The sequence below is a fragment of the Triturus cristatus genome, chromosome 1_2, assembly GCF_964204655.1.
Source record: "Triturus cristatus chromosome 1_2, aTriCri1.1, whole genome shotgun sequence".
In the NCBI taxonomy this organism is placed as follows: Eukaryota; Metazoa; Chordata; class Amphibia; order Caudata; family Salamandridae; genus Triturus; species Triturus cristatus.
In genome coordinates this window covers 217,969,372-217,982,159 of record NC_140580.1, presented here as the reverse complement: position 1 = coordinate 217,982,159, position 12,788 = coordinate 217,969,372, and positions in this window count along the sequence as shown.

Sequence of the window (12,788 nt, the reverse complement as noted above, 5' to 3'; positions counted from 1 at the left end):
GACCCTGTGTATGATGTAGGGTCTCTTCAGGACCTATGGGTGTAGGGACATCTAAAATTTAAGAAAATATATTACTATCACTGTTGGTACTGAATGTGAGCAACAGTTCATGAGGAACTATAAAACGACTAACAAGTACCTGCGAAGGAGGTTAACCAACCAAGTGAAGAGTGTGAAACACCAGTAAAGTAGAAAAAGAAATAGAAAGAATACTCGCAGGGGACCCAGCCGGGTGCCCACTGTGAGCAAAGGGGTGGAACGGCTGGCACCCAAAGATGGGCAACTCGCAATGAATGGCAGTATGTGGGACTTGGATGGCGTCCTTTAACATTGCGATTGTGCATAACATTATCAGTATAGGCTATTATAACTTCCACAGGAACCGTTGTTTCTCTTATATTAAATCCTCCTCCAGAATGGGCATGGTTCACGAAGGGAAAGCTTCAAAAGCTTGCCGCCTTTGTGAGCTTCCCCAGCCCACTCGCTGCTTTCAGCAACTGGTCCCCACTGGTTCTGACCCCCACTTTGGGCGGGAGAACTGGTGGGAAAAACAAGTGAGGAAGAGAGGTGTTCCCACCTCTGCCAACTCCACCCCTCAGGTGGGGGAGGCGAGGTGAAGCACAACTCTCAGTCCCCATCATCTTGCAGGGAAAGGCTTATGTCCCTCTCCCACTGGTGGGTGGTATAATAGGGGGTGTAACCACCCTAGGGAAGGGACCCATTGGTCCCAACCTTTTTACTACCTGTAACGCCCCTAAATCTAGTATTTATGGGCAACCCTGAACCTTGCTTCCGCAGACCAAAAGAAACTTCAGGAAAAGAAGAAGAAGAACTGAACAGCCAATCAGAAGCTAACAAGAGGAAGACGCCCACTGACTTGGCCCCAGCCCTACTGGCCTGTCTCCACCTCAAACCTGCTCCTGCGAAATACCGGTGTGTTCTTCAGTCAGCAACCTTGAAAACCCTGGAGGACCTGCCTGCCTTCAACCACAAAGACTGTGTCTCCCGTGAACACCGGATTTGTTCATCTGCAACCTCTGGCTTTGGCCGGACACCACGGATCCGCCTCACTCTGCACCCGCCGTCCACGGCCCGAACTCGAGCAGGCAAACACCACGAGAAGGTCCTCTCGGTGATCCTAACCCGAGATCCTGTGACCCCTAACCTGCCTCAAACCTCCAGCCGAAGCCTGCAGCCTAAATATGGAAGGTCCCCCCAACCACGACCAGGTGCTGGAAAGAAGATCCTACCCTCAAAGGCACCCCTGCACCCGATGCCCCACAGCCTTGGGTGGCCAAACTGATGGTGCCTAACCAGCCCCCAACTTTCCAACCTGCCTGTCGAAGTAGTGGTCGCACCCAGAAGACCTTCGTCCCCAAGACTACAGTGCCTTTGCAAACCGGAGGTTCCCCATTGTAAACAACAGGGCACCCGATGTAGAAACAGCACCCTGCAACCGGCTGCCCTTGTGCCGCTGAGGGTGCACCTTTGGTGCTGTTTTGTTTTCCCATTTGCCCTGAGCTAAAGTCCAGGAGCTTTTCTCCCGCAACTAAGTGGCCTGCTCGTCAGAAGCCACCAACAGGAGGCCCCCTATCCTCCATTGGATAACATTGGCCCTCAGCACTCTGCACGCGGCCGCCCTGGTGCAGCTGAGGGTGTAACTAGAGTGTATCCCTTGACCCTGGGGGACCCTTGAGTCTACCCCCAGAACCTCAACTCCCACTACCAAATACTTACCTCAAAACCGAAAACAGTATTTTCCTCCATAGGATAATGTTGACTGTTTTTCTTGGAAAAGTTTCTAAGTGTGGAGTTTGAAAACTTAAAGTAATTCTTTAAAATTGTACTATTTAACTGAAACCATTTTACTTACTTGTTTACAACAAATGTCCCAGAGTAGTATCCAGGTATTCTACTCTGAGTAAGAAAAGTAATTTAAAAAGTAACTTACCTGGTATTTTACTGAAAAGCCAATTCAAGTCTATGTACTGTATTTACAAAATATTGCATTTCTCTGCAACCATACTGTAACTCAAAACAAAGTGCATATACAATTACAATTCAAACTGTTTACAAACTGCATTACTACTGTAAAGTATGTATTGCTTACCTGTGCTAGGCTTGCTTGGTTCTAGAAAATAAAATAACTAAAAGAATATTTTTTTTATAAAAAAACAATTGGTCTGAAGTTCAGTCTTTGAGTGTGTGAATTCATTTGCTGACTGAGTGTGTACAACAAATGCTTAACACTGTCCTCTAATAATGCCTTACTGCCCAACAACACTACCACAAATAGAGAGTGAGGTGCTATCTAACTTTACCTCTGCCTACCTTTGGGGTTCCACTGGATTCTGTGCACACTATACCTCGCTTTGGTATAGTATAAACAGAGCCAGCTTCCTACATTTATACATTCACTCAAGTATCCACTCAGACACAGCCACTTAGAGAGGCACACAGTCACTCAGATAGACACTCTCAAAGTCATGCACCGACTCATATCCACTCAGAGACTCATGCACTTACTCACAGACCTAGTCAGAGAGTGATGCATGTGGTCAAAGAGTTATAAAGAGAGTCAGTCACCCACTCAGACACCCACTTATAGACTCATAAACTCACTTACAGACTCATTGCGGCATTGACTCACAGACTCAGTCAGAGACTTATGCAGCCATTTACTACCCCCTGAGACATGCATGCACCCATTTAAAGACCCATTCAGACATTCACATACCCCCTCAGACCCTCTCAGAGACTCATGTACCAACTCATAGACCCACTCAAACACTTATTTACTCACTGACAGACCTATTGAGACACTCAAATACCCATTTAGAGATTCAGTTAGATAGTTAGTCATACACTTAGAGACCCACTGTTCGGTATAAAAAGGGAAAAGTAAGTTTAAAATGTAAATGTGTTATTGTTAATTGAAATCATGCTTTTGCTTTGTGCAGCCACAATAGGGTCGCGACTGCGGAATGAAAAAATAAAATCAAATATTTCAGGCCCGATTCACAAAAGTAACATGAGACAAAATCCGAACTTTACAACTTTTGGTATTTCCAAAGGGCATTTAGGAGTAGTAAAGTTAGGAATCCTAACTTTTTAGTAGTAAAAAGTTAGGATTCCTAACTTTACTACTCCTAAATGCCCTTTGTGAAAACTGAAAGTCGTAAAGTTAGGATTTTGTCTTAGTTAAACGTAAGTTTTGGTCTTAAGTTTAACTCATGCTCCTGCTATGGTCTCTGAGGTATGCAGAAACAGCTTTATTAACATGTTTGCAGGCTTTGTCAATCTGTGGGCAGAAATGGTTTGACCACTTCCATCTCTGTCTTTGGCATATGTTGGAGTACGCCAATACAGTGTTTGCAAAACTGTCACTAATTGGCCAAAGGTCTCCTTCATTGCCTTTTCCCAACCAACCCCAGAAACAGTGCCTAGGTCATTGCCCCCACAGTGCACTATTAACAGATGTGGATGTTGTCAATGTGCAATATTGTTAACGAAAGGCAGCAATTAATGTGACTTTAAACCCCTCTTGCTAAACCATTTAATTTCTACATTAGGCAAACCCTGTCTATCCCACTCTTTCTTGCATATTTTCTGGCCCAGAAAACATAGCTGTGACCCGCAATCCACACTCTAACCATTTTTTAGGCAGGAGTAGTAGCACTCAGGAGAAGGCTGCAGGTGAGTATAATAGTTGGTAGAAAGAAAAGCAGTTAAAAAGGAGGGGTGGATGTGGTTTTGTAAAAAAAATATTTGATCGGCTGCTATACATATTATCATACCAAACATTAGGTTGTGATTTTTTAAGTAAAGTAAGACGTTTTCTGATTGCTTGTGGAAAAATCTTACACAAGTTACGCTATCGTGGATACGCTTACATTTTGAAATTCTTAACCATACCTGCTATATTTTAACTTGAAGCTAGTATGGTGGTGGCAGAAAGTGCAGTGAACTTATGACCTACTGTTACAGTAGAGTGTTTCAATGGAGGTTGCTACGGCAACTGTGGTATACGACCATGGGGGAAGGGTTGCAGATATATTGTGGTTTGGTTTTTTGAAATTATATTGTTTTTAGAGCTTCTATATACTGTAATATATGTATTTCCTAAATGAGTAGTGTAATTCCATCGCATATGGCACTGTGAACATCTACTAGGATTATTGTAAATGTTTTAACAGACTGCTGAGTCGCGTCTTCGCCGCGGAGATAAGCAGGGGCCTGCGCTGGGTGCTGTGATGGGTTGTGAATCCACCCACAGGAACTATCAGATTGAGCTTCTTATTACCACAGTAATAAAGGGCTAAAACAAAGTAAACAATGAAAACTAGTATTAAAAAAACAAATGGAGGAAACGTTCTGATTTGTTGAGTATATCAGTATCTGTGGAAAAAGAGAGGGAAAAATTGCCATTACTGGCTCCTTCTTGCAGAGAATGGTGCTAATTTGTTTCTGTCAGAAGTTGTTTGAAGTGAAAATGGAAATACTTCCGCATCAAGAAAGGAAATTAAGAGGTATGTTAATAATTAGAACATTGATTATATCTATATATATGAATCTCCAAGGTGCCACGAAAGCATTGGGAGGGCACTCAGTAAACAGCCGACCATCCGGTCTTCTCTCCGTGACTCTCCTCGTAGTCCAGAGTAAATTATACTGCCTGACGCGTTTCGATGTAGCAGGACATCTTATTCATAGGCTTGCAAGGTAGGTGCCAGAGACGCTCCTCTTTTAAAATTGCCTTTGTTTAATTGATTAATTACCATCAGTTGGTTTCTGCTTAGTGCATCAGTATTGTCAGTGGCATCATGGGACTGGTAGTCCGAATTTGCATGGGACTGGTAGTCCGAAATTACGAGCAGTCTTTATCCCTAAGTGGGTTTCTGTACACTTTCCATTATAGACATATATTTCTTTCCTTAGTAGGAACCACGGCCTCTCTGCTGCATTCCAAGAAGAGATGGTGCTACATCGAAACGCGTCAGGCAGTATAATTTACTCGGGACTACGAGGAGAGTCACGGAGAGAAGACCGGATGGTCGGCTGTTTACTGAGTGCCCTCCTAATGCTTTCGTGGCACCTTGGGGATTCATTGTTAACGCGGCGGCCCGCGCCGTGGGGAGGCAGCACCATCTCTTCTTGAAATGCAGCAGAGAGGCCGTGGTTGCAAACCTTTCCAACCGCATGGCGTAAGCAGCCTTAATGAAAATAAAGACTCCTGGAAAATCCTGAATTCCTACTAAGGAAAGAAATATATGTCTATAATGGAAAGTGTACAGAAACCCACTTAGGGATAAAGACTGCTCGTAATTTCGGACTACCAGTCCCATGCAAATTCGGACTACCAGTCCCATGATGCCACTGACAATACTGATGCACTAAGCAGAAACCAACTGATGGTAATTAATCAATTAAACAAAGGCAATTTTAAAAGAGGAGCATCTCTGGCACCTACCTTGCAAGCCTATGAATAAGATGTCCTGCTACATCGAAACGCGTCAGGCAGTATAATTTACTCGGGACTACGAGGAGAGTCACGGAGAGAAGACCGGATGGTCGGCTGTTTACTGAGTGCCCTCCTAATGCTTTCGTGGCACCTTGGAGATTCATTGTTAACGCGGCGGCCCGCGCCGTGGAGAGGCAGCACCATCTCTTCTTGAAATGCAGCAGAGAGGCCGTGGTTGCAAACCTTTCCAACCGCATGGCGTAAGCAGCCTTAATGAAAATAAAGACTCTCCTGGAAAATCCTGAATTCCTACTAAGGAAAGAAATATATGTCTATAATGGAAAGTGTACAGAAACCCACTTAGGGATAAAGACTGCTCGTAATTTCGGACTACCAGTCCCATGCAAATTCGGACTACCAGTCCCATGATGCCACTGACAATACTGATGCACTAAGCAGAAACCAACTGATGGTAATTAATCAATTAAACAAAGGCAATTTTAAAAGAGGAACGTCTCTGGCACCTACCTCGCAAGCCTATGAATAAGATGTCCTGCTACATCGAAACGCGTCAGGCAGTATAATTTACTAGGGACTACGAGGAGAGTCACGGAGAGAAGACCGGATGGTCGGCTGTTTACTGAGTGCCCTCCTAATGCTTTCGTGGCACCTTGGAGATTCATTGTTAACGCGGCAGCCCGCGCCGTGGGGAGGCAGCACCATCTCTTCTTGAAATGCAGCAGAGAGGCCGTGGTTGCAAACCTTTCCAACCGCATGGCGTAAGCATCCTTAATGAAAATAAAGACTCTCCTGGAAAATCCTGAATTCCTACTAAGGAAAGAAATATATGTCTATAATGGAAAGTGTACAGAAACCCACTTAGGGATAAAGACTGCTCGTAATTTCGGACTACCAGTCCCATGCAAATTCGGACTACCAGTCCCATGATGCCACTGACAATACTGATGCACTAAGCAGAAACCAACTGATGGTAATTAATCAATTAAACAAAGGCAATTTTAAAAGAGGAGCGTCTCTGGCACCTACCTTGCAAGCCTATGAATAAGATGTCCTGCTACATCGAAACGCATCAGGCAGTATAATTTACTCGGGACTACGAGGAGAGTCACGGAGAGAAGACCGGATGGTCGGCTGTTTACTGAGTGCCCTCCTAATGCTTTCGTGGCACCTTGGGGATTCATTGTTAACGCGGCGGCCCGCGCCGTGGGGAGGCAGCACCATCTCTTCTTGAAATGCAGCAGAGAGGCCGTGGTTGCAAACCTTTCCAACCGCATGGCGTAAGCAGCCTTAATGAAAATAAAGACTCTCCTGCAAAATCCTGAATTCCTACTAAGGAAAGAAATATATGTCTATAATGGAAAGTGTAGAGAAACCCACTTAGGGATAAAGACTGCTCGTAATTTCGGACTACCAGTCCCATGCAAATTCGGACTACCAGTCCCATGATGCCACTGACAATACTGATGCACTAAGCAGAAACCAACTGATGGTAATTAATCAATTAAACAAAGGCAATTTTAAAAGAGGAGTGTCTCTGGCACCTACCTTGCAAGCCTATGAATAAGATGTCCTGCTACATCGAAACGCGTCAGGCAGTATAATTTACTCGGGACTACGAGGAGAGTCACGGAGAGAAGACCGGATGGTCGGCTGTTTACTGAGTGCCCTCCTAATGCTTTCGTGGCACCTTGGAGATTCATTGTTAACGCGGCGGCCCGCGCCGTGGGGAGGCAGCACCATCTCTTCTTGAAATGCAGCAGAGAGGCCGTGGTTGCAAACCTTTCCAACCGCATGGCGTAAGCAGCCTTAATGAAAATAAAGACTCTCCTGGAAAATCCTGAATTCCTACTAAGGAAAGAAATATATGTCTATAATGGAAAGTGTACAGAAACCCACTTAGGGATAAAGACTGCTCGTAATTTCGGACTACCAGTCCCATGCAAATTCGGACTACCAGTCCCATGATGCCACTGACAATACTGATGCACTAAGCAGAAACCAACTGATGGTAATTAATCAATTAAACAAAGGCAATTTTAAAAGAGGAGCGTCTCTGGCACGTACCTTGCAAGCCTATGAATAAGATGTCCTGCTACATCGAAACGCGTCAGGCAGTATAATTTACTCAAGACTACGAGGAGAGTCACGGAGAGAAGACCGGATGGTCGGCTGTTTACTGAGTGCCCTCCTAATGCTTTCGTGGCACCTTGGAGATTCATTGTTAACGCGGCGGCCCGCGCCGTGGGGAGGCAGCACCATCTCTTCTTGAAATGCAGCAGAGAGGCCGTGGTTGCAAACCTTTCAAACCGCATGGCGTAAGCAGCCTTAATGAAAATAAAGACTCTCCTGGAAAATCCTGAATTCCTACTAAGGAAAGAAATATATGTCTATAATGGAAAGTGTACAGAAACCCACTTAGGGATAAAGACTGCTCGTAATTTCGGACTACCAGTCCCATGCAAATTCGGACTACCAGTCCCATGATGCCACTGACAATACTGATGCACTAAGCAGAAACCAACTGATGGTAATTAATCAATTAAACAAAGGCAATTTTAAAAGAGGAGCGTCTCTGGCACCTACCTTGCAAGCCTATGAATAAGATGTCCTGCTACATCGAAACGCGTCAGGCAGTATAATTTACTCGGGACTACGAGGAGAGTCACGGAGAGAAGACCGGATGGTCGGCTGTTTACTGAGTGCCCTCCTAATGCTTTCGTGGCACCTTGGAGATTCATATACATATATATATATATAATTCACTTAAAAAAACATAGGTTTCACACATGTTATAGTTAGGTGGACATTTCACTCGTAAAAAAACAATGAAATTCCCCCGTTATAGTTAGTTCAGATAACTATAACTCGCGCGCCCGCAATCCACTGCTCATGACGTCACATATTACATCACTCATGACACGGTCAGTGGCATCACTCATGACATCACTGATGACATCATCCTTTTGATAGAGTGGCGGTCGCGCGAGTTATAGTTAGCTGAACTAACTATAACAGGGGAATTTCAATGGTTTTGTACGAGTGAAAAGTCCAGCTAACTATAACGCCCCTGAAACCTATGGTTTTTTCAGTGAATTTCTAAGGTTTTTTAAATGCTAATTCCTAAATATAACCTGCCTGAAACCTATGGTTTTTTCAGTGAATTTCAAAGGTTTTTTAAATGCTAATTTCTAACTATGCCTACAAAGATAGGACATGTGAAGAAAGAAGAAAAAACGCACAGAAAGAAAAAAAAGAAATGCAGAAAGAAGCTACAGAAGTCCTCAAAGACGAAGAAAAGTGCAGGAAGAAGGATAACATGCAGAAAGAACAAACAGAAGAGCAGAAAGAAGCCTTGTTGCAAAATCATCCTGTACCCTCAACTTTTTCAGACGGATACTGGTGGTAACTGAGTCTGACTAACCAGTCCTAGAGCCAGTGCTATGTTAAAAGACACTCAGAATACAGTGAAAACACCTACATACACTAGGGAACACTATGCGTTGGGGTCCCCCTGTGATTAGCATGACCTCCTCTGTAAGCCCCTAGTATATAATAGGACAGGGGATTAAAACTACCTCTTAAAACGCGCCACAGGGCGTGTTTGCACACGTCACCACAGGCCCCGTCCCCTCCCTTCCCCACTGTATAAACACGCCCTGTGGCCGTTTTAAGTTGGGAGATTAAGTCCGCTTGAATCCTGAGGGTCCCTAGGGTCCAACTAGACCACTAGGTACCTCCAGTAAGCGCCACAGAACTGCGTTGCAGAAAGGTGTAAAAAGTGGCACGGCCTGGACCACCTCTCTGCAACGCAGCTCAGTGGTGCTTACTGGAAGCACTTAGTGGGCTAGTTAGCCCCCAGGGGCCCTCAGGATTGAAGGGGAATTATTTCCCCAACTTAAAACGTGCCGTAGGGCGTGTTTGCACACGTCACCTCAGGCCCCGTCCCCTCCCTTCCACACTGTGTAAACACGCCCTGTGGCCGTTTTTTAAGTTGGGAGATTAAGTCCCCTTGAATCCTGAGGGTCCCTAGGGGCAAAATAGCCCACTAGGTATGTCTAGTAAGCGCCATTGCAGAGCGGTGTAAAAAGGGGCACGGCCTGCACCACCTCAATGCAACGCAGAGCAGTGGGGCTTACTGGAAGCACCTGTTGGGCTAGTTGGCCCCCAGGGTCCCTCAGGATTGAAGAGAATTATTTCCCCAACTTAAAATGCGCCACAGGGCGTGTTTGCACACGTCACCTCAGGCCCCGTCCCCTCCCTTCACCACTGTGTAAACATGACCTGTGGCCGTTCTAAGTTGAGAGATTAAGTCCCCTTGAATCCTAAGGGTCCCTAGGGTCAAACTAGCCCACTAGGTACTTCCAGTAAGCGCCACAGAGCTGAGTTGCATAGAGGTGTAAAAAGGGGCGTGGCTTCAGAACACCTGTCTGCAACGCAGCTCCCTGGCGCATGCTGGAGATACCTGTTGGGCTAGTTGGCCCTCAGGGACCCTCAGTATTGAAGGGGAATTAATTCCCCAACTTACAACTGGCCAGGGGGCGCGTTTGCAGAGTGCTGCAAGGAGGGGGTGTGGCCTCCAGCGCGATACCGGTCTTTTATTTATTTAATTTTTTTAAGAAGGAGGGCTGTGTGGCCCCCCTTCTTTTTCTAATTTATTGGCCCTGGGCACCCCATCCCCCAGGGCCTGCACCCTAATATTTTTTGTTGAAAAAAATTAATTTGGCCCTCCGAAGGCCTTAATCGGCCCCGTGGACCCCAACCCCCGGGTCATGGCCTTTTTAAAAAAAAAATTCTTTAGGAGGGGGCTGCGTTGCCCCCCTCCTCAGGCCACTTATGGCCCCGGGGACCCCATCCCCCGGGGCCGGCCTTTGCTTTTTATAATTTTAAAAAATATATATATTTATAGAAACACCTAGGACATGCTGGACAAACCGTATGTACCTTTCACCATGACGATTTGCGTGATATTCATTAAAAGGCGACTATGCATACAATGAATCCACGTGGAATCAATTTACACCGCTAGTAAAGCTCTGACGTGTCTGACACCCTACCGTGCCTAATCCCGGCGCCCCCGCCGGTGGGGACTCACCAAGTAGACACCCTTGTCGTTTATTTATACAAACATGGGTAGCTATTGACGGGCACAATTAATACACACGCACACCAAGCCATTCAAAGGGGATTTGACAAAAATTCAATCAAACTATGCAAGAAACCCCCCTCACGGTTAATAAAACGACCGGATGTGTAATACTTTTTATTTTACTCTCTGGAAAGGAGATGAACCTCACTTGAGAGTCACAGTGTGCTCCTGCCTGAGCCCAATGCTGTGTTACACCCACCAGTGCCCGCCGAGTGCCACACACCCCTGTGTTGTATTCCACCAGCTAGTGCGGATGCTATGACACTCTCTAGCCCATGTGCACTGTAACACCACCCCGTGAATATGTCATGCCACACTTGCCTTCGCACGGGTTATATTGCCCCATCTAATGTGCCTTCCTCGATGCCTATGTTATAACGCACAGCGCTATGCCATACATATTACAATCTGGGATCCATATCTTTGTCACAGTGCATATGCAACTTTACACTCCCCAGCACATATTTTATATTACAACTTTAGAGACTAGTTAGGTTACACAACACTGCCCTGTGCATATTACACCCCAAGGTGCATATCACATAGCACGCGCTAGTGCCTGTGCTATCTCGCGCTCTCCAATGAATCTGTCATTGCGCACAATGTATTGCATATTATATTTCACGTCCCGGTTCATATTATATCACACTTTTTGGTGCATAGTTTATACCATATACTATATCTAGTTTTCATTTTCAATCGTGCTCTCAGGACTATGTTCTATATAACACTGCGTCGACCTACTCTTTTCACGGGCATTACATTTTGCGATGGGGGGTGGAGGGTCAGGGGGTGTTTTTGCCAAGTGAGCCCGGAGTCACAGTCACAAACGTCCTCTAATTCCTGAATAAAAGTGAGATTATACTGCATACTTGTTCATATTTTAAGTACTTCGCACAGACACGCATTTTAAAAACAATAAAGTTCCTAATACCCACCTTCTCTGAACAGTTAGCTTGCTGCCCCATCCACCTCCTCCCTATCCTCTGTTGTCTGAATCCATGGACTAGCCTCGTCCCTCCTGCCATGCATGGTCTGATGTGCTGCCACTGCCCTCCATTTAGCATGATGTACCAGTCCACTCCTCCTGCCCTCCATTGCCCAATTCTATGGCCCATCATTGACCTCCTGCTTAGCCTCTGTGCTTAGCTCGCTGTCCCTAGTCTCCTTCCCCCTGCCCTCCGATGTCTTTGTGCATGCCCCTGCTCCATCATTTTTGCCCACCATGTTCCATGGACCTGCCACTCCTATCTACTCTGAGTGTTCTGTTGAGCTGCCACTCCCCTCCCACCTGCCTAGCATTGTCAGATGACTGTAACCTGTCCCTGCCACCTCCACCCTGCCAGTCCACATGCCATGCCCCTATCCCCTTCCTCCTGTCCTCCATGGTCCATTTTACTGCCACACCCTTCTGCCCTCCCTGGTGTGTTGTGCTGCAACTGCTCCTCCTGCCTGCCCCACGTGGTCTGTTGTGGGGCCCCTTCCCCTGAACTCTCTTGTCTGTGCCCAGGTCCTGAATCTCCCTTCTATCCTCCATGGTCCTTTGTGCATGCCCCTGCACCCTCCTTCTTGCCCATCATAGCCATTGTGCTGCCACTAACACTCCCGCTTGCCATGCATGGTCTTCTGTGCTGCCATGGCCCCTCACACCTTCCTTGTGTGGTCAGCTAGCTGCCCCTGACCCCCTCTCACCTTCCCTCCATGATCTGTGTGTATGCCATCATTGTCTCATTGTTGCTCTCCATGGTGTGTCTTGTTTCTAGTGCCATCTTGCCTGACCTCCATGGTCATCTTGCTGTTCCTGCCCTGCCCCCTTGCCCCCAGCCCTCTGTGTCCATGTGCAGACCCCTATTCCCTCCCTCCTGGCTTGTCTGTTCCATTGTAATGCCCCTGATCCGTCCCTCCTGCGCTTTACGGTCTGTTATGCTGCAGCTTTCTCTCCTGTCTGTCCATTATAGTCAGCTAGCCACCATTGCCTCTTTCCCCTCTGTTCTCTGATGTCCATGTGCATGGTCCTGTCCCCTCCCTATTGCTTTCTATGGATTGTTGTGCTGCACTCCCGCCCCGCATACCCTGTGTGGTGTATTGTGCTGCTGCAAACCCTGATGCCTGCCCTGTAGGGTCAGTTTGGTGCACCTCTCCATGTCCCTCCTGTCCTCT